This window comes from Macaca fascicularis, chromosome 17 (assembly GCF_037993035.2).
Source record: "Macaca fascicularis isolate 582-1 chromosome 17, T2T-MFA8v1.1".
Taxonomy (NCBI): Eukaryota; Metazoa; Chordata; class Mammalia; order Primates; family Cercopithecidae; genus Macaca; species Macaca fascicularis.
In genome coordinates this window covers 100,651,001-100,674,322 of record NC_088391.1, presented here as the reverse complement: position 1 = coordinate 100,674,322, position 23,322 = coordinate 100,651,001, and the positions used below count along the sequence as shown (strand labels likewise).

Sequence of the window (23,322 nt, the reverse complement as noted above, 5' to 3'; positions counted from 1 at the left end):
AGCCTTGATCAAGTATTATGTACATTTCTGTAAGTGGAATCACTAGTATAAGGGGGACTTGCATTTTGAATCACTGATTCCTACTGTAAAAATGCCCTGGGTGGGGGCTGTAGCCAATTCCACTCAAGTGAAGGATGTTTGTTTATTCCTGGCCTTACTGAAAATTGCCAAGCTCTTTATCTCGTTTTTTATCTAGCAGGTAAAAACCTATGTCTTCTTTTTATTTAAATTTCCTTTATAATGATACGTTAAATGTGTACATATTTTAATGTTTGTGTTTTTAAACTTTGCTTATTTTTGTGTAAGGTGATTTAAGTTTTTTTCCTCTGTCAATTTGTGAGTAGTGTTTGTATAGAAAGGAAATTGGGTCTTGATATGTTTTCTATGTTGTAAATATTTTTAAATGGATTTCTAATTTGTTTGCGGTATTTTAAAAGCATGCATTAGTTTAATTTGTTTGGTGTTGGCATAGTCATATATACTAATCATGTTCTTCCTGACTTCTGGGAGATGATGTATTTTTAAAGCTACTTTGATTCTGTTCTCCCACTCTTTTCTCTTGCTATGTTGGTCATATTTTTTATTTGCAAGAAAAAGAAAAAAGGTTTTTGCCGATTTTTTTCCTTCAATTCTTTATCTCATCAAGGACAATTTTAAGGGGTGCCATAGCCCTGCCGTACGCCGGAGGGGTGCAGTGAACTAAGGCTTTGCGTGTGCTGAGGACAGGATTACCTTGTTGAGATCCTCACACGTGTATACGATCGCAGCCCAGGGAGGTGGGCAGCACAGCCAGGCGGCAGGCGAGGGCGGCCTAGGGCTTGAGAGATTCCTACATTTCAGGATGGCTTTGGTGTCTGCAGGTGACATATAATTTAATGTTTTCAGTTACATCGTATCAACTTTAAAAATAATTAGGTGAGGGAAGGAACCTCGATCTTGGCGTCCTGGGGTTCTGGGTTCTGACCTCTGTCCTGGCTCCCCGAAGGGTTTGATGATGTCTGCTGGATGTGCGGCAGCTCCAGGGCTCGGCTGCATCTTTTTGGTTATTTGGTTTCTTGTTCCTCCCGGTGACTGAAAACCCCTCCCTCCTTGGCTTTTTATAGAAGCTCAGAAACGAGCTTATTTTGTGACTGCAACTGGACCTTGAGTTCTTTGGCTCTGGTGTGAGTGGACGGTGATACCAGGCCAGGCAGAGATTCTTCTCAGGCCGGGCTCACAGGCTGGGGCTGGGTACACGGAGCAGCTGTGGGAAAGGGATCTGGACACCAGCCCCCAGCAGGTCATCTACAGGAAGGTGAGGTGGGAACGGAGTGACGTCCAGGCATGTTCAGGTGAGGCCTTGGTCTTTTCTTTGCTTGCACAGTGGGACTTCATGCTCTAACATGCATCAGGTGATCAGAAAATGGCAGAGGAGCCCCACCCTGGGCAGTGATTTTAATATTACGATGACATTAAAATGAGGAGAAAGGCGTGAGGGTCAGGCTGCTGTCCCTCTGGTCTTTAGGCAGCTGGATCTGCTCAGGTCCTTATAGGGAACGCCAGAGTCCGGTTTCAGTAACCTCAGAAGGCATCATTCAAAGAGACAGATAGGTCCTTCCTTGTATGGTCAGGAATTCAGCTTTGTCAGCAGATGTAGGAGCAACCCCACCCCTTCCTGCTCCGTGACCCAGTCTACGTGTTAAGGGGTGCAAGTAGGGGAGGAACGTGCCTGGATGTCTGATGCCATCAGGACCTGGGTTGCTCTGTCGCGTGTCTGCAGGACCCCATCTCTTTCTTGTCCTGCCTCAATTTGACAGAAAATCAAGATACCCAAGAAATTTGGGATGAAATGTTGTTATGGAAAAGGTGAGGGACGACAGTCCATGGACATGACTTTAGGGACAATAAGGAGTCTAAAAATATCAGACAAAGAACAACATCTCATCCATTTGAAAAGTTAAAAGTGGAATCTTGTTTGAATTTGCATTTCTTTGATGACTGGCAAGGGTAAATATTCCTCCCTCCCTCCCTCCCTCCCTCCCTCCCTCCCTCTCTCCCTCCCTCCCTCCCTCCCTCTCTCCCTCCCTCCCTCCCTCCCTCTCTCCCTCCCTCCCTCCCTCCCTCTCTTCCTCCCTCCCTCCCTCTCTTCCTCCCTCCCTCTCTCCCTCTCTCCCTCCCTTCCTCCCTCACTCTCTCCCTCCCTCCCTCCCTCTTTTCCTCTCTCCCTCTCTCCCTCTCTCCCTCCCTCCCTCCCTCTCTCCCTCTCTCCCTCCCTCCCTCCCTCCCTCTCTTCCTCTCTCCCTCTCTCCCTCTCTCTTTCTCTCTTTCTTTCTTTCTTTTTTCTATCCTTTTTTGAAACAGGGTCTTGCTCTGTTGCTCAGGCTGGAGTGCAATGGTGCGATCATGGCTCATTGCAGCCTTGACCTCCTGTGCTCAAGTGATCCTCCCACCTCACCCTCCCCAGTAGCTGGGACTACAGGCGTCCACTACCATGCCCAGCTACTTAAAAATTTATTTTTAGAGACAGGGTTTCCCTATGTTGCCCAGACTGGTATTGAACTCCTAGCCTCAAGCAGTCCTTCTGCCTCAGCCTCCCAAGGTGCTGGGATTACAGGCATGAGCCACTGCACCTGACCAAGGGTAAATATTTTCTGTACGTTAATTACCTTCTGTATTTCTTGCCATGAAACTTAAAACCAATCCCTTTAAAACTTGTTTATATGGATGCTTCCATGAGCAATTCTTTACCTGTGTTTAATCAAGTGCGAATCTGGGTGTTGCTGTGAAAGTCTTCTGCGGATGCATTCAGTGTCTGCAACCAGTTAACTTGAAGTAAAGGAGAGTACACTCTGTAATGTGGGTGGGCCTCACCCAGTCAGCCATAGGCTTTGCTATTAAAGACAGAGGTTTCCATGGAGGCAGACGTTCCACCTCAACACGGCGGCGCTGGCTCCTGCCTCAGTTTCCAGCTGCTGACCTGCATCACCGATTTTGGATTCGGCCACACCACAATCACATGAGCAGATTTCTTAAAATTGTCCTGTCTCTCATCTCCTGTTGGTTCTGTTTTTCTGGAGAACCCTGACTGATATAGTAATGGACAAGATCAGCAGCTGCGTGGAGCCCTATGTCTGAGCTAGGCATGAGGGCTTTGGAATGTCCTTCAGTGCTGACACTAAAACACATTTGCTCTTTCTCGCTCATATCATTGTTCTCAACCAGCAGATCACCTTGCTCAGAAGAATACTCTAGCTCTGTTATTGTTCTATAAGCTCGAAGAACAAAGAGCTGCCAGTATCTTAACCCCTCCCAAATCCAAATTAAAGGTGCCATTGGAAAAGAAAAATGGCCTAGATAGAGAGGAACACAACACTCTGTGCAGAGGCGAAGGTCTGTGCTGACACGGACAAGCTCCTGGAATGCCCTGTTTTGGTGGGACTGCGGTTTCCTCACTGAGCAGGGTTTTCATCTAAAGACTGCCCTGACCAAACAGAGCCTTGAAGGTGTTTGTTGTCTGCCGACTGCGGATCAGGCATCTTGCTGGGCACTGCAGAGGGCACAACACAAATAAGGCACACAGAGCTCGCAGGCAGTGCTTACGTTGGTAGAAACATGAGCAAAAGGTGTTCCTATTGTTTTGTTTTTGCAAGGATTAGAGAGGAATCCAACTAGGTGCATTTGTTCAGAATGCAGGCTAAGGGGGATTCGACAGTCACTGTGAGACCAGGTAGGACGGGATAGGGATGTGAAGTGGAATGATGACAGTGGAGTCAAATGGAAGGAATAGAATCTATTGCTTAAGCTCCTGTGGCTTCACAGTTTTCAGCTGCGTTGCCTACACACTTTATAATAAAATTAAAATTAAGGTGATGAAAAAAGGCAATCAAATTAGCAACTCACAAGGGCGGATCTTGTTCTGTTTCATTATCTGATTCACTTCCAAGGAGCTTCCTGAAAGTCTGAAAAAAAAGAAGAAAAAGGAAAACACAGTAAGTGGCCAAACTTTAGTTTCCAGAAAGTAAGAAAATACTAATTAGGGCCCATTTGGGAGGACACAACAGAGTACTGGTGCTGAAGTATCCCTCTCCACATCAACAACTAGAAACTGAACAGAATGCATGAAGCACCTGTTTACAGACACTGAGGACCGCAGCCAAGGGTAGGATTCCTGGGGGGTGCATGGGGTGTGCTGTGGGATCGCTGAGGGGCTCTTGCTGGACTGTGGCATGAGCGGGTGGAGCCCATGCACAGCACGGTGGCCTCATGGAGTTGAGGACAGAGGGTAGAGGTTGGGGTGTGTGAGGAGGTGGCAAGGTTTGCATTGGGTGTTTGACAGGATCTGAAGAAATCTGCAGAGAGGCCCCGTTGAGCCTCGTGGAGAACAAGGAACACTCTGAGCAGAATGGAGAGTCCAGAGTAACGCACATGGAAGGATGAGGAGACCGCACTGCTCACCCGCATTCAACAGAGACACAGAACGACATGCGCCATGCACGGGTCTTGCTCAGCTGCCAGGCAGGGCTATGCGGGGACTTCTCCAGCTAATCTTGCATGGAAGCCTGCGAAGGTCAGCCAGTCCTACCAATAAATTCACCGCCCACCAAGCAAAACTCAGCAGCCCTTACATCTGACTGATGTCCATATGAGAGAAAAGAGAGAAGGACTTCAGAGACACACACAGCTCCAATGCCAGAGTCCAGCATTTCAGCAGGATGGCATCTATAATGTTAAATGCACGATCAAAACAATCGATAGAGGTGAAAAGAAGCAGGGAGATGTTCACCATAACCAGGAGGGGAAAAGGTCAGTGGAGACCCACCTGGATGTGGTGGGAATGTGGGAATGAGCAGACAAGGACTTAAAGCAGCTGATATTTCAGAGACTTGAAGCAAAAGAGAAACAAAATGGTGAATGGCTGGGGATTTTAACAAAAAAAAATCCAAACTATTAAAAAGAATAAAACACGAATTCTGAAGCTGAGAAATATAACATGGGAAATAAAAAAATTTACCGGACTGGCTTACAACAGCTTGGATATGATGGAAGAAAAGAATAGTGCCTTTGGATGCAGGACAATAGAAATTATCCAAATGAAGAACAGGGAAAAACTGACAGTAATTCTATATGTGTGCACCTGATAGCAGAGCTTCAAAATACATGAAGAAAATGACCTAACTGGTGGAGAAACAGACAAAATCCACAAAGACAATTCCATGGCTTCAACATTTCTCTTTCAGTGATTGGTAGAACCAGCAGACCAAAATTTGGTGAGAATAAAGCATATTTGAGCATCGTGGCAGAAAATAAGTTATTTTCAGAAATCTTGCTGGAACTGGATATTCATGTGGAAAAAAGGGAACCTCAACTTCCACTTCCTACTCAGTGGGTTGACTTATGTTCTCCAAAGGTTCACACCCACCTGGGACTTCAGAGAGTGACTATTTGGAATTAGAACCTTTGCAGATGTAATCGAAGATCTTAAGATGACTCATCCTGAATTTAGGATGAATCCTAAATCCAGTGACTGATGTCCATATGAGAGAAAAGAGAGGAGGAGTTCAGAGACACACACAGGAAGAAACCCACTAAAATGGCTATTTTTAAAATTCTTATACTTTAAGTTCTGGGATACATGTGCAGAACGTGCAGGTTTGTTACATAGGTATACACATGCCATGGTGGTTTACTGCACCCATCAAAACATCAACTACATTAGGTATTTCTCCTAATGCTATCTCTCCCCTAGCCCCCCACCCCCAACAGGCCCCTGTGTGTGATGTTCCCCTCCCCGTGTCCATGTGTTCTCATCGTTCAACTCCCACATATGAATGAGAACATGCGGTGTTTGATTTTCTGTTCCTGTGTTAGTTTGCTGAGAATGATGGTTTCCAGCTTCATCCATGTCCCTGCAAAGGACATGAACTCATCCTATTTTATGGCTGCATAGTGTTCCATGGTGTGCCACATTTTCTTTATCTAGTCTATCATTGATAGGCATTTGGGTTGGTTCCAAGTCTTTGCTATTGTGAATAGTGCTGCAATAAACATACGTGTGCATGTGTCTTTATAATAGAATGATTTATAATCCTTGGGTATATACCCAGTAATGGAATGGCTGGGTCAAATGGTATTTCTGGTTGTAGGTCCTTGAGGAATCACCACACTGTCTTCGACAATGGTTGGACTAATTTACACTCCCACCAACAGTGTAAGAGCATTCCTATTTATCCACATCATCTCCAGCATCTGTTGTTTCCTGACTTTTTAATGATCGCCATTCTAACTGGTGTGAGATGGTATCTCATTGTGATTTTGATTTGCATTTCTCTAATGACCAGGGATGATGAGCTTTTTTTCATATGTTGTTGGCCACATAAATGTGTTCTTTTGAGAAGTGTCTGTTCATATCCTTTCCCCACTTTTTGATGGGGTTGTTTGATTTTTTTCTTATAAATTTGTTTAAGTTCTTTGTAGATTCTGGGTATCAGCCCTTTGTCCGATGGGTAGATTGTAAAAGTTTTCTCCCATTCTGTCGATTGCCTGCTCACTCTGATGAGAGTTTCTTTTGCTGTGCAGAAGCTCTTTAGTTTAGTTAGGTCCCATTTGTCAATTTTGGCTTTTGTTGCCATTGCTTTTGGTGTTTTAGTCATGAAGTCTTTGCCCATGCCTATGTCCTGAATGGTAATGAAAATGGCTAATTTTTTAAAAACCTGAAAACAACAACTATTGGTGAGGCTGGGTCGCCCCAGGAGCTCTGGTGTCCAGCCCACCCCTTGACTGGACTGTACTCCCTCTGCGGGTGCGGCACGGTGCATTCATCTTGGCAAGCTCAGCCTGTGTAGAAGGATATTCGGTAACTGTCTGCTAAATCGGGGAATGAAGTTGGAGCTGTGCAGAGCGTGGCCGGCACCTCCCGTGAGGTCACTCAGGAGTTGCTCATTCTCATTCCAAGGGAGGTTGTCGTAACGTAGTTTTATCAATGGTTCAATTGGCAAGAGGACGTTTACTGGTGCGAATACAGATGGATTTGTCTGGAGTGTAGTGGGAGAGAGGCCAAAGGGAAATTGTAGTCGGGCTACTTGAGGGCTGTGGGCGGGTGAGCAGGAAGCTGGATCACAGATATGGAGAAGGGGAGGGAGTCCACCAGCTCAATTCAAGTCAGGAGCAGGGGACGAGGAGCCTGGGGTGGCCTGGAAATAAGGCCATTTCAACCACTGTCTGTTTCCTGCAGATCTTTTCAAAGCCCCCCACTCCTACCACCTTTTAAAAATGTCCTGTGATTTTGTGTACTTCTGCCTACATAGGTGTTTTTAATGCTGGTGTTTACAGATTATTTGTGTGTTTGTTTTATCTTAAATCTCTTACGAGACCTCAAGCATAAAGCACTCCAACAATTTTTAAAAATTACCCAGAAACAGTGGGTGCAGCAGTTTCTATATTAATTTTTCTACTATTGTACACTTTTTCTGTTCTAGAGCAGGGAATGAGAGTAAGAATCGTTAGACCTAAATTTTTTTTGAAAGTAGGCTTGCAATTTTGAATTTTATTCATCCTGTATCTTGAAAATTACTATGATTTGAACACAATGGTTTATGGTATTTATGATCGTGCCTTGGGAAATATATTGACTGGGTTCTGGAGAATTAAATCTATTGGTCAGATTTGACCGGTGAGTACAATCACTCCTAATTACACAGAAGTGCTTTCGAGACCACTGTGCACGTGAATAAACTTTACAATCCTGACTGTTGGGCAGAATCTAAGCTGTCCATTTACAACAAGGATTTTCCAGGCCTAGTGTTGAGATGTGAAAGGGCTCCTCCCAGACTTTCAGTCCAGCACATTGTTGCAGTGTTTCAAGTTTTCTGCATTAGACCATAAGCACCTACAAGAGCTGTTTGGATATATATATAAAATATATATATATAATACATATTATATATAAACATATAATATATGTATATATACACATATATAATATATAAATATATAATATATATATAAAATATATAATATGTATATATGTAATACATAAATATAAAATATAAATGTATATATTATATATATATATTTTTTCTTTGAGACGGAGTCTGTCTCTGTTGCCCAGGCTGGAGTGCAGTGGCCGGATCTCCGCTCACTGCAAGCTCTGCCTCCCGGGTTTACGCCATTCTCCTGCCTCAGCCTCCCAAGTAGCTGGGACTACAGGCGCCCGCCACCTCGCCCGGCTAGTTTTTCTATTTTTAGTAGAGACGGGGTTTCACCGTGTTAGCCAGGATTGTCTCAATCTACTGACTGTGATCAACTCACCTCGGCCTCCCAAAGTGCTGGGATTATAGGCGTGAGCCACTGCGCCCGGCCTGTTTGGATATTTTTAAGGAGGATTAGGGGATTGGGATGGGCTCTCTTGGTTAAGGAGGAGAAACTATATTTTCCTTTTTTATTTTCTAGATACCATGAAATAAGACATTGCTCAAAAGTGTCCTATCGGGGGCAGCCACCAAGCAGGAGAGGAGGGCTACCTCCTTCCCAAGCGTGGTTTCAACTGGGCCCACCTCCTACTCCCCCTCTCCACAGGACAGTGCCTGAAACGCTACTCTAAGATTCAATTCTTGAATCGTAAGACTGTTCCAAGCAAGAAGTAGATAATTAAAAAATGTTTTTTGCATTGGGCAAATCCTGTGAAATTGCAAATCTGCTTACTGGTTATCAATGCCGGAGAGTGGGGGATATTATACAACTTTTTTTTTTTTTTTTTTTTAAGTGAAAGGAAGTTTGAACTGAGAAGTCAAAGTCCTTCCCTCTGTGTGTGGACTTCAGTGGAACTCTCAGGTCACAGAGATTCAGGGTAGTCAGAGGCGGTTTGATGTTTTGGGGGAAAGAACGGCCGTGAAGGATTGTGTGATGCAGGAGAAGGTGGGAGGCCCCAGGACAGAATCAGCAGTCACCATGCTTTCCTGCGTCATCCGCCTGTGGGCTTCCAATGTGTTTCTGTGAAGTTTGCATTAAAGTTTCAGCCACTATTTTTCAGAAACATGGTCAGCCTCTTCTACCCCCCTCTACCCTGCCGATAGAGTTCTACAGAAAACAAGGGAATGGCTCGGGGAGGTGAGGTAAATGCGAAAGGGAGACAGGTCTTTTGGGTTTTCTTCTCCATCAGTTCAGCTGTCAGAATGGCAATCTTGTTTAAATAATTTCTTATGCTCCAATTTATCCACCCATTAAAAGGTGCCATAAATGAAATGCAACTGCCATTTCTTATCGGGGGATTCTGAAGTTTGTTGGTGGATTCCTAGAATTTAGCCCGCAGAACTATGCCTGGAACGATACCGGATCACTGCAAAAGTACAGCAAACAGAGTCGCTTTGAATATTAAAGGAGGACTTTTTCAAAGTGTGTGGAGAGCAGTGAAAAGACTGCCACAGTAACTCTGTGTTTTCGTGAGCCAGCTTTCTCGGAAGGTGAGCTCGTTCCGCTCTGCCTGGGTTTACTATTTCAGAGGAGTGGTTCTCAGCTGCCGGACCATCATAGTCCTGCGTTCACACAGTTTCCTAATCCTGAAACCAGCAATCACAAAGTCAGTTTCTCATCAAGAAATCAAAGTAGTTCATTTTTGATACAATCATATTTTCAGGCTAAAGAGAAGGTTGGGAAGGTCAGGCGTTAGAATGCTGGAGGAGTGTCCTTGGCAGAGAAGGTAAGATTGCAGACCTCATTGTTTTTTTCTGTCTCCTTTGAGGCTCAGACGGTCTTGGAGAAACATAGTCCGGTATTTGGTCTGAGTGACAAATCCATTGCATTTTTAATTACCGCATATCATAGGCGGTGAGACGAGACGGGTAATGATGATTATTCAGCTCAAGAGACTGGGAAGTAGTCATCTGGGTGTAATTAGGCAAACGGCTGCTCTCTAAATACATAACTTAGTGTAGGTCTCCAACGTCACACACTTTCAACATCCCATTAATGTGTGAAGTGATGGAGGACCGTGTCTTATGATTTTAGAAGCTGCTTGGTCTGAATGCCACCCCCACCCCCCCAGTGCTTGAAGTCTTGCTGACAATTTTAAGTAAATGTGTTTTCAGTTAGATTTTGCTCAACACAAGCAGTTCTGTGTGGTAAGTTCTTCAAGTCAGTTAAATGCTTAGGGAAACTGGTGTTTCCTTGTGAGTTAGACTCCCTGGTGGTGACGAATGCAGCTGTGAAGTGTTCTCCTGGGAGAGGTGGAGGTGGGGGATGAAAGCACATTTCAGAATCCTGCGCTCATCCATGCTGCGGTGGTAACTCTTGTTTCTGCACCAACTGGGCCACTGGCACGCTTGGTGGTGAGGACAGAGGGTCCCTAGGTCATATGTGATTGACTTCTAGACAGTCCCTAGGCTGTTACGTGAGGAACTGCATTTTCAAAAGAGATCTTTGAACGATCTGCCCCAGAGACTGGACAACATCGATGAACAGGAATGCAGTGGGCAGAGGACCCAAAGGGCTTCATTTTCTGTCTTTTTTTAAACAATCAAAATGAAAAGGTGAGTGAGAAGTCACTGTGCCTAAAGATACATCTGTTTTTAAAAAGTCCTACAAAAGGTCATGAATTAATGGAATGGCTCTACTTGTGTTTATGTTTTTTAGTCAAGGAGTGCTGAGATATTTTTCTCTCACGAAAGAGGTGGAATTCATGCTTCCGGAAAATCATTTCTTGACACTCAGTGAAAAGTGAACCCTAAAATGTTGTGGTCTATGGGAAATAACAAGGGCCAGGAGATGCAGGAGCAGCCTTTGTTTACTTTTAAGTTTGTTTCCTATTATTCATATGTATACTGCTTTGGAACTTGGTGAACACTTAAATTTCACGTGAGGTAAAGTGAAGTAGCGTACTTCCCCCTCTGTAGCTAGCGTGATTTGCAGATTCTTAAATAAGTTCAGACTGTGTGCGTGTGCCTATGTGTGGTGTGCGTGTGTGTCTGTGTGTGGGGTGTGTTTGTGTGTGTGTATGTATCTGTGTATATGTGGGGGGGGTGTGTCAGTGTGTGTGGTGTGTGTGGCTTGGTGTGATGTGTGTGTGTGTCTCTGTGTGTGGTGTATGTCTGGAGTGTGTGTGTCTCTGTGTGTGTTTGTGTGTGTATGCGTCTGTGTGTTGTGTGTGGTGTGTGCCTGTGTGTGTGTCTGTGTGGTGCATGGTGTGTGTGTATGATGTGTGTGTGTGTGGTGAGTGTGTCTGGGTGTCTGTGTGTGTGGTATATGTGTGGTGTGTTTCTCACTGTGTGTATGGTGTATGAGTGGTGTGTGTGGGGTATGTGTGTCTGTGCGTGTCTGAGTGGTGTGTGTGTGTGTATGTGTCTGTGTGGTGTCTATGTGTATGTATGTGGTGTATGTGTGGTGTGTGCGTCTGTGTGGTGTGTGAGTCTCTCTGTGTGTGTGGTGTGTGTCTGTATTTGTGTGGTGTATGAGTGTGTGTGTAGTGTGTGTGGTGTGTGTCTCTGTGTGTGTTGTGTCTGTATGGTGTGTGTGTATCTGTGTGTATGTGCCTGTGTGTTGTGTTTCGTGTATGGTGTGTGTGTGTGGTGTGTGTATGGTATCTGTGTGTGTGTGTGGTGTGTATGTGTGTGGTGTGATGTGTGTCTGTGTATGGTATGTGTCTGTGTGTGTGGTGTTTGTGTGTGGTGTGTGTCTGTATTTGTGTGGCGTGTGTGTAGTGTATGTGGTGTGTGTGTCTGTGGTGTGTCTGTGTGTGTGGTGTATGTGTGGTGTGTGTGTCTGTGTGGTGTGTGTGTCTGTATGTGTGTGTGTCTGTGTGTGTGTAGTGTGTGTGGTGTGTATGTGTGTCTGTGTGTGTGTAGTATGTGTGTAGTGTGTGTCTGTGTGTAGTGTGTCTGTGTAGTATGTGTGTGGTGTGTGTCTGTGTGTAGTGTGTCTGTGTGGTGTGTGTGCGGTGTGTGTGTGTAGTGTGTCTGTGTGGTGTGTGTGTCTGTGTGTGCAAGTGCCAATGGAGTGGCTATCTCAGTACATTTCTGGGCGGCCCGGGCCATGGGAAAAGAGGCCAGGTCTTGCACAGCAGGGCCCTGAAGGGGACAACAGTTGCTGAGCAGGACGCATAGAAGGTTGATGATGGTTGCCATGCTCTTCTGACAAGGCTGGGAAACAGGGTGAGGGACGCAACTAGCCCTTTGGTGATGGACTGCTGCATCAAGGAGTGTTTCTTGGAGATGTCTTTGAGGTTCTTGGGATGAGTTTCAACTTTCCTGCCAGCAACCTCAATGTGATTTACCAAGGCCTCTGGAGTCCCCAGGTGTGGAGAACGGGATCTGCCCGCACGTCTCCCACTCAAGCCGGGAGGTTTGTGTGCAGTCCAAGAGCACGGGGTGGGTGAGAGTTGGCAGGCGTTCCGAAGCTGCACAGTTGACCAGAGCCTTCACAAATGTCCTTCCTGCCGAACTCTTCAAGCTCTGTTTCTGTTGAGTGCTCTCACGTTCTTTATAAGGACAGAAGCTGAAGACACAACCAATCCCCCTAGGGCTTCATTAAGTAAGGGACTCACGAGGGAACAACTGGTTCCCATTGGGGACCTTCACTCGCTCATTTGGAAGGAGGAGGCTGAGACGTTCTTTTCCAGTCTGAGTTGAGTGGGCAGATAAAACATTTTTTCAGGCAAGCGTGCTGAGAGTGCTTTAAAATCACATCACCTTTGTTTTTTTCCTCAAGATTGTTTTGGCTGTTTGGGGTCCTTTGTGGTTCCACGAACGTTTTAGAATTACTTGTTTCTATTTCTGTGAAAAATGCCATTGGAATTTTGGTAGGAATTGCACGAATCTACAGATTGCTTTGGGTAGTATAAACGTTTCAACAATATGAATTCCTGCAGTCCATGAACACAGGACAGCTTTCCATTTATCCATGTCTTTTTCCATTTCTCTCATTAGTGTTTTACAGTTTTCTCTGCACAGATCTTTTAATTCCTAGGTTAACTTCAATCTTGAGTATCTTCCTCTTTTTGTTGCTATTGTAAATGAGATCATTTTCTTGATTTCTTTTTCAGGTGGATTGTTGTTGGTGAAGTGGCATGCCACTGAATTTTTGTATGTTGAGTTTGTAGTCTGCTTTTTTATTGAATTCATTGATTAGTTTTGACACTTTTTTCCTGCATGTTATCTGCAAGCAGGGATAACTTTCCTTCCTCCTGTCTGGTTTGAGTGTCTCTGATGACTGTTTTCTTGTCCGATTGTTCTTGCTATTACTTCTAGTATTATGTTGAAGAGAAGTAGTGAGATTGGGCATTTTTGCCTTGTACCATTTCTTAGAGAAAAAGCTCTGTTTTCCCTTATTGATTACAATATAAGCTGTGGCATTTTCCTAAATAGCGTTTAAGTATGTTGAAGAAATTTTCTTCTGTGCTTGTTTTGTTGAGAGTTTTTATCATGAAAGGATGTTGAACTGTGTCAAATGCTTTTTCTGCATTGATTGAGATGACCATGAGGTTATGTGGTATGCCGTATTGATTGATTTAAATATGTGAAGAAAGGATGGTTTCTTCAATAAACAGTATTGGGAAAACCGGATATACACATGCAAAGGAATGACACTGGGCCCTTATCTCACACAATATACAAAAATCAGCTCAAAGTGAATTAAAGACCTAAACATAAGACTTGAAACTGTAAAACTCCTAGAAGAAAACATAAGAAGAAAACTCCTTGATATTGGCCTTAGCAATGTTTTTTTTTTTTTTTGATATCACACCAAAAGCTCAGACAAAAACAGCAAAAATAACCAAGTGTGACTATATCGAATTAAAAACTTTTGCACAGCAAAGGAAACAGTCAACAGAGGAAAGAGGCAGCCTATGGGATAAGACAACATATTTGCAAACCATGCATCTGATTAGGAGTTACTATCCAAAACATATAAGGAGCTTGCACAACTCAGTAGGAAAACAAACAAACGAACAAACAAATTAAAAAAAAAAACCCAAAAAACAAAAAACAAATAATCCAATTTTAAAAATGACCAAAAATTTGCAATAGGACCTTCTTTTTTAAAAGAAGGCATACAAATGGTCAACAGGTAGACAAAAGAGCCTCAACATCTCTAACCATCAGGGAAACGCGAATCAAAATCACAATGAGATACCACCTCACACCTGTTAGGATGGCTGTTACCAAAAACTCCAAGAGAGAGTAAGAGTTGGCAAGGATGTAGAGAGAAGGTAACCATGGTGAGAATGTAAATTAGAACTGCCGTTATGGAAAACACTAGGCGGTTTCCTCAAAATAATTAAAAATAGATCTACCTCATGACCCAGAAATCCCTCTGCTGGGTATAAACCCAAAGGAAATGAAACCAGCACCTCAACAAGAGATCTGTGTTCCTTTGCTTACTACGGTACTATTCACCGTGTCCAAGATGGGGAAAGCACCCTAGTGTTTGTCAGTGAATGAACAGATAAACAGTGGTGTGTGTGTGTGTGTGTGTGTGTGTGTGTGTGTATGTGTGTGTGTGTGTGTGTGTCTCTCTGTGGGTGTACATGTCATCCTTTAAAAAGAAGGAAATCTTGCCATTTGTGACAACATGGGCAAATCTGGGGGATGTTATGCTAGTGAAACAGGCAGACACAGAAAGAAAAATGTTTGCATGATCTTACTTATATGTGGATTTTTTTGTTTTTAAAGTCAAATACATAGGAACAGAGTAGAATATTGGTTACCAGGGGTAAGAAGGGGAAGAAGAAGGGGAGATGTAGATTGAAGGGTGCAAACGTTCAGGTGTGTAGACTGAATAAGCCTAGAGCTCTGAGGTCCAGCAGGTGCAATTATAGTTAATGACATTTTTTGTGTGTATACTGAAAGTTTGCTAAGAGATTAGATTTTAGGTGCTCTTACCACATGCACACACAAGATCTCTAAGTGAGGTGATGAATGTGTTAATGTATTTGACTGTAGTAATAATTCACTGTGTGTATATGTGTCAAAATGTCATGCTATAGACGTTAAATATATATACAATAAAAATAAAAATAAAAATAAACATACATATAAAACTTTTTTAAAAAACATAAAATCACATCACCTCTTCCCTTGGACTTGAGATTGCCTATAAGACATGAACTTCTTAATCTCTGGGCTGTCCCATTTAAGGCGAGAAAGGAACAATCCTCTGGGTGCTTTGTAGAAATCAAAGAAGTGATTCAGGGTTAGGGTAGTGGAGTGAACTGCTTTTGTTTAATTATTGTCCCTAGAACTTAGTAGCTGTGAGACCTTTATATTGCTAATCCTCATTCTTACATATAAAACGGTGATAACAAAATCCTTAATGCACTGATTAATTTTGAAGGGTTAGTGAGATATTTCAGGTAAAATTGCTCAACGCCATGCCTGACACATAGAGTGCTTCATGAGGACCAGCCGCAATGATGATGGCAATGAGGCTGACTCCATGAGAATGGGAAGATGAGGATTTGGGCACCTGCACTGGTCCTACCAATGGGATGAATACCCCTATGAGGCCGGGCAAGTCATTTTCCCTCACTGACCCTCAGCCTTCTCACCTGTTTTTTTTTTTTTAATGGAGGATTAAGCCAGTGGATCACAAACATCCTGGAGAGCAGTGACTCTGTGGTTCCATCGACAAGAATATGAAGGACTGAGAAGATCCCCAGCACTGCCCACTACACCTTCCCACTGAGAAGCAGCACGGCACTCTGGTTGCAGGGGCTGTACTCCGCCGGGCCAGGGTGCTCTCCTGCTGACCATAACCAAACTCACAGGACATGGGACGAGGTCACTGTGTGGCACAGGGAGCAGGACACAGTCTGTTAAGTCTTGCATAGCCAAGCTCGGCCATGGAGTCAGGCCTTTCCTTGGCCTCCCTCTCCCTGCTCATGCTCATGTGAACACCCACCTACGTGGATAGACTATATGGGCTTTGGTTCATTATTGCTCTGTGAATTCCTTGAACTCCTGCATCTGCCCAACCTCCCCCACCCCATTGTTTTCATTGTGTTTCACCAAATGGAAATTCTAGAGTAACCATGTAAGTCCTCTCCCAAACCCGTTCACCGTTGAGAGTGCTAAAATGCTAACCCCAGATGCTAACTGAGGGGTAGGGTTACTTTATCTTTAGAGCATTGTGAATTGTGTGTTAAGAGAAATTTAAGGAAAAAATAGTTAATTGACCAACATGAATACCCCCCAAACAGAATCCTACAATGAAACTAAGGGAGATAAATAAAGCTGTTTACCTGAAAGCTTTCTCTAATCAAGATCCTTTGAAATTTATAAAACATGGTCAATATTTGCACTGGACTTTGTAAAAACAAAGCTTGATGAGAGAAGAGTTTGAAGTGAAATGCTGCCACTTTCTATGCAATATTTGATTTAAATTTAATTCCTAGAAACCTCAGATGAATGTGGTTCATGTATCAAAGCACTCAGCATAATTTATCATGGCCTTAAATACACAGTGAGCTTACGTGTCAATGAATAAACATATAGACTAAAAAAATCCCTGTTCCCTTAAGAGCAGTTAAGGGACATTATGTATCACATTTCTTGGCACATTGTGGATATTAATATCCCCAAAGTGTCAATGTCAAATGATTTGATTTGAAATCACTAAGCTGGGGAATCTCACTATTTTTAAACAAGGCCTAACATCTTTTAATCTTGAATACCAGCAAGTTCTCAGACTTCAGTTGTTTATTTTCTCTTTTCTTTCCTTTAAAAAATTCTGAACAAGCTCGTTTTCTTGACACAAAGAAAGTGAATACATTTTATTTTGGTTTGAACAACAGAAATTTGTCGCTCATAGTTCTGGAGATTGGAAAGTCTAAGGACCAAGCTGCTAGCCAGTTGAGTTCTTGGTGAGGACTCTCTTCCTGGCTTGTAGACGGCTGCCTTCTCACTGCATCCTCTCATGGCACACACACGCACACACACACACACACACAGACAGACAGGGGGCTCTGGTGTCTCTTCCTTTCTCGTAAGGTGTCAGCTCTGTTGTATTAGGATCCCACCCTTAATTATCCCCGTATAGACCCCATCTACAAATAGTCACATTGAGGGTTAGAGCTTGGCAGTGAATAATTATGGAGGTTATTGTTGGCTTTAGAATTTCGTGGTAGAAACAATAAATTGCCTTTCTATTTATATTTTATTTTGTTTAACATTAACATGTATTTGCAACAATGAACAGCAGGTGAATACATTCTGGGTAGGGGAAAAAGTTAGAGGAGTGCTATCCAGAAGTTATATTTCCCAGGAATATGGGGAATAAAACATTCAATATTGGTGATTCTAGTAGATGAATTAAATTTAATTTGATGTGGAGTGGCCATGTCCCCTGTCTCAGGATGCCGTGTGAAGCTTGGCTCTTGGCCATGTCACAGCTGTTTAGATTTGCTGAAAGATGTTTTAAGTATCCTAGAAAAGAGGTTTTCATTCAGTCTAGAACTGATAGTTTTCTCTTAAAGCGTTAATTTATATTTTAATGTTGATGTGGTATCCATCTTAGGTTACTGTTTGGCACTAGGTAATTGAATTTTTAAAAATCTCATTTTATTTTCTGTCTTCTTTTGGGAGAGAGAAGTGGTTACATTTTTATTACAGGAAGGATTTTTCTCTGTCTCTATTATAATACCTGAAAGCAAATATATATAAGCTATATATGAAGTCACTAAAATCTTTATTCTCATTTTATTTTCACTTTTGGGAAAGATTGCTGCCAATATTTGTGAGATCTCGTTTCAGTTTTATCTTTTACTTCTGCATGTCTGTTATCTTAGCCATGCAATGTTTAGTTTGAGGCAGTTTCACCCAAGGGACACACCTTAGGATAGACTCTCATGGCCAGTAATGAATGACTGATGGAGAGAACAGCAGTTTATAGGTTTTTTGTTGTTTTTAAGGAGAAAAATTAACGCCCTTCATCAAACCTCCTCTTTCTTCCTTCTGTCCTCCCCTCCATCTCACCCTGCCTCCCCTTGGGATCTTACTCCTGTGATTAGTTTGGGTTCCACACAAAGAAAGATTTATTACTTTAATGTCTGTGATTTAGTTTTATGTGATCTTCCTAGGGACACCAGGGAGTACACGCTCCCCTTTCTGAATATGTTGTAAGCTCCTTTGAGGCAAAAATAAATGTTCCTGTGTTAGAGGAACAGAGCAGCCCTTATCATCTTCTTGAATCTTATCTTTCTGAGTTAAACATTTGGCATCAGTGACGAAGTAAGGCCAGACATTGAGGACAAGAGACGTCAAATGCCAAGTTTGTAGAAAACACACAGTTGATGCATTTCACATCTTTTAAATTCTTCTCTGTGGACTCTATGCTTACTATTCCTGAAGATGTTTACCAGATGGGAACATACCTCCAAAAAAGGAGAACTTTAATTTCTTCTTATGGTACTTAGATGCTGGATTGCATAATGTGGTTTTAATCTTTAACTGTTTTTTTTTTTAATATTTGAGATTAAAAAATACTTAGAGGGGCAATAGTTAGGGCAGGGGAGTGTTCAGTCCCCTTCCAAAGATGGTTTTTGGCTGGGTTAGCACCTCGGCCCTGTGTTGAAGGAGTGAGAAGTCAACTTGTACCTCTGGCCACAGCTCTAGCTTGTGTTGGAAGTTTTGCAGAGTTGTTGATCCTCTGCCAAGTAGACCAGTGATTCCACATAAATGGGTAAGTTGGTTTTATCACCCATTATTCCACTGAAGTGTATATTGGCTCAGGTCGAAATGTTGTTAATATCCACTTTACACTCTGAACAAGCCCACCACATTCATGATCGGATTGATTGGTGTCTCACAAGAACTCCAGGGACACACCATCTCTCCTGTTCTGTGGGTGATGAACCTGAGGGTCAAAATGAAAAAGTGACTTCCCAAGGCCAACGATAAGTGCCAGACTATTAAGTTCTTCTTTAGATGTCAAGTCCTTTCCATTCTGCACCGGCATGAACATCTCAAGTTGAGGCCTGTGAGCAAACACCTATGTCCTAACCAAAAGACTAGGATTCCCGAAGAAACTATCCAAGATGATTTAAATTTCCTGGGCCTTTCCTTCTATGGTGTGCCTATCAGTTAGGATTCTTTACAAATAACAGATAACCCAAATCAAACTGCTTAAGCAAAAAAGATGATTTTTAAAAAATCTCATGTAGCTAAAGGTACAGAGTAGGGCAGATATCAGAGGTGATTGGTTCAGAGGCCAGATGATGTCATCAAGACCCGCCTTCTGCAGTCACGCTTCGTCTGAAAGCTGGGTCCCCTGTTTTCTAGGAAGGAATCGGGACAATCCACAGAGAGAGGGCATTTTCCCAAGCAGCAATCTGAGAGGAACCCTGATCAGATGGTTTATGTCAAACGACCAGATGCTGTGGCCAGGGAAGGAAAGATGCTGCCTTGGTCACCCCTGGCACCATGTAGTGTCAGCCTTCCCCATAGCCCATGGAGCAGGGGAGGATAATGGGATAGCAATTCATATGGCATCTTTAAGGAGAAGTGGGTGGGAAGGTGGACACTGGATAGTAAACTAATAACGGCCATCCTGTGTTCACATGCTACAGATATCAAAGCCTGATTCTCTTCATTTTCAGATAGAGTCTTCAACTCAGAAGCACCAGTCTCTCTCATTTGAGGAAAGGATGAGAAGGAAGGAATGGCCTGACTTCCTCATGTGTGCCCTGATTCTTGGTAGGCACCATGTTGGGGCTGCCACACATGTGCTGAAGCTTTGGGAATGTTCCATTTAAATACCAATTTCAAGGCCAATGCCTTACATGGAGCACAAATATCCAGGTACCTCTTTGATTTCTTCTCTTATACTTCAAACTCTTTGAAAACAGAAATTTTTCTCATTTGTGTTTGTATCATCTAGAGTACTTAGCAGTGCTTTGTCTATAGTAAGTAGGTGCTTAATGACTATTGTATTACATTAGGGCCTATTCAGTGATGGTTTGAGTTTAGAAAAGAGTTTCCCTTGCATTAAGTTTGCCAGTTTTTGATCAGCATCATTAAAAGAAAACTAGCTTTACCTCTTTAATAATCTGTTTAATTCTAATTCAGTAAAATTTTTGTGGTATGCTGACTACATGGCCTAAGCTATTGCAGGTGGTTGAGATATTCAAGGTAATAGAAAAATATCTAAGACCAAATTCTTGTCCTAAAGAAGTTTGCATAGCTGCAGGGGCCATAGATAAGAAAGAAACATTTATGAAGCACATCAAAAGTGTCTCAGAAGAGCTGTATACTTGGCCATGGGGGCAGCAGGTAAGGAGAGGAGGGAAGGGAAGAGGAGGGGAGGGGAGGGGAGAGGAAGAGAGAGGAGGGAAAGGGAGGGAAGGGGAGGAGAGGAGAAGACTCCCATAAATCCCAATATCCAAATTTGGCAACTATTTTGTTCTGATTTTATTGGTTCTTCACCCAAAACATATTGCCTAAGATACCCCTTGATTCAACCTTCCTCCCTCTTAATTTCCAGAAATCTGAAGTTGTCAGTGAGGTCAGCCAATAATCATGTTTGACATGTGGTGGACATTCTGGGAGTCCTTTGTAGATGAAACTCATATAAGCAAAAATTCTAGTGGCATTATGGTGGGAGAAGGAAGAAAGGGAAGAGTGAAGTTAAGGAAATATTTCCACATGTATTAATGGAACATGTACAGGTGTAATAACACCTCCAACACTGTCCTCTTCTAGTCTGACTCTTGGGGGGAAAGCGGGTGTGAGGCTAGAGAGGGTTGTCAGGGTGGGACATAGGGCTGGAAGTTGGAAGGCATCCCTGGGTGCTCACATTTCAGCTCCCACTTAAGCATCCCCTCAGCCTGCGCACCTCCAGGCCTCACTGCTTTCTGTGCTGTTCTGAACACCAGGGTCCTTTCTTCCAGAACTGGGACCTCTAAGTGTGAGAAAAGAACTTGGTCTTTTAAGATGGTACCTAATGACTTCTGAAATTTAATTAGAACCTGTAGTTTTCAAAGCTTCCTGTTATGGACCGAATCGTACCCTCCTACATTCATATACTGAAGCCCTGACCCTGGTGTGACTGTATTTGGAGGCAGGGTCTGTAAGGAGGTGATGGAGGTTAAATGAAGCCATAAGAATGGAGCTCCAATCCAGTAGTACTGGTGTCCTTGCAAAGAAGAGGAAAGGCATCAGAGGTGCACAAGCATGGAGAAAAGGCCATGTGAGGACACAACAAGAAGGTGGCTCCCTGCAACCCTGGAAGAGTGTCCTCACTAGAAGCCAGCCATGCTAGCACCTTGAACTCCAGAACCATGAGAACATAAATTTCTGTTTTTAAGCCACCCAAGCTGTGGTATTCTGCTACAGCAGCCCAAGCAGACTAGTATACCACCCAAAGAGACCACCATTATACACTCTAGCATCAACGGGCACAGGGGGATTCCCTAAGCTCTCCATGTTGGGGCGTTTCCTAGCAGTTTGGAAGGTGCTTTCTATGGGATAATTCATACTCATATTCCTAACAATTACTTTTATTTTGTTTTTAAAAGTGCTGATTAGCCTATGATATATTAGAGATGGCTAGGCTGCCATGTTTTATATGTGCAGCTGTTTCTTGAATTGACACTTCTACATTTTCCTACAGCCAAGTGTGTTCATTACAACATTCGTGGTCAACAACAGTCCGTTAAGTGACACCCATCTGACTGTGGGCAGTGGCTTCTGGAGTTATCACTAAATCTGAAACTCCAGAAAGGACAGGGCTAATATCCTCGGATAATGAAGGTCACCTTCTAATGACACATGAGCCTCTCTGGCCAGTCCCGTGTCTGGTCTGACCCCCAGCTTACTGACTTCTAAGGACGGTTTGCACTTTGGTTTCATCTTTCAGTTCCGGGGGTTGTGCACCTGTTGCTTGCTCAGGAAGTTCTGTATGATAATCTGTGTCTCAACTGCTGACTTCCCTGCCCATCACCAATGGCTATGGCCAGTACACTCCTGGTCCAAAGTGGTAGGAAACTTGGTCCAAAGTGGTAGGGGAAGTTTGAGAATTTAGTTTATCTTTCTTTCTAGAGAAGGCTACTTGCATATTAGGGAGTACTGACACTCTGGTGTGGATAAACGGACACCGAATTGAACTCTTTAGAGCACTGCAGGGACTATTAATTCTACTTAAATAATTTTGTGAAACTAGGCCTGTTACAATGGGCACTAAAATAAAAACCCCTTTAGTTTCTTTGATAAGGAGAGTATCCTGACCAAAGCACCCTGTTCAAGTCTAACCAGCTGGCAGATGGAGGAGCATCCTCGTAGATTCAGCATCTGTACGTTCAGTACAAGTAAAGCTGGGGAAATCTGCATAAGACAGGTGGATTGTCTCACTGTTAGCATCCTTGTTGTAATATTGTACTATGGTTTTGAAAGAAGTTAACATTGGGGTAAAATGAATAAAAAGTACATGGGCTCTCTCTCTGTTATTTGTTACGACTGCATGTGAATCCATGTTTATTTCCATAAACATTTTAATTTACAAAAGTTAGATTTACCTCCTAAATATAATTTTAAAATCTTTAAATGTTAACAAAACAGTGGGGGGAAATATTATCTGATAAAGCACAAAAGTGCAATCGCTCTCTTAATTATTTTAACTGTGGATAATGTTTTCCAGACTGTTCTATGGATGGGCATGAAAAATCAATTAATATGCACTCCTGTTAGGCTGAAAGATGGTATCCCATGGAAGTCCTGGGCAGATAAGTGAAGACATTTGAACATTTAGAACTATGCTGCTGAAACAATTTCAATTTTTTTCTGATTATAAACATGAAATCAACCATAAAGAAGAAAAAATCTATTATCCCAAGATTCAGAGATGACCATGGTTAACATTTTATTATAGCTCCACCAGTCTTTGGCTCTTTTCAAATATATATTTACGTATAATAAGTATTTCCCCATTTTCTACGAAACCCTCATAAACATTTCCATGGCTTTTTGAAGCACATTCAAGGTGTGGTTGCACAAGTCTGGTACTCTCTCAGTGCACATCTGTGTCAGTGCACATCTGTGTGACAGGCTGGTGTCCATGCTGATGGGCTGGCATTTGTTCCAATTGGCCATGCCATGCTTTATGAAATACAACTAGGAATTATTTTGAATATCACCCCTGGATTGTACTGTTTGGATTGACCATCTCTTTGATGTTGGATAGGAAAGTTGTTTTGAAGTTTTCATTATGATAAACCTTGCTGTAATGGAAATATTTTTTTTCCTAATGCCTTTCTGAATTTTAGGTTGTTTCTTTAGGATAGATTCCCAAGAGTAGAATTAATGGATAAAACTGTATGACTGTTTTTCAGGCTTTTAATATGCATTGTCAAATTTCTTTCCAAAA

At 42.7% G+C, this 23,322-nt stretch overlaps 1 long non-coding RNA gene across 1 annotated transcript; it reads left to right on the top strand.

Annotated features, from left to right (window-relative positions):
* The first annotated feature begins 1,145 nt into the window (after window positions 1-1,145).
* On the top strand, window positions 1,146-21,494 carry LOC123569821 (uncharacterized). Its single transcript, XR_006693630.2, has 4 exons — window positions 1,146-1,331; window positions 2,501-2,619; window positions 15,538-15,999; window positions 19,562-21,494. It is a non-coding gene; the product is annotated as an uncharacterized lncRNA (long non-coding RNA).
* Window positions 21,495-23,322: the final 1,828 nt, after the last annotated feature.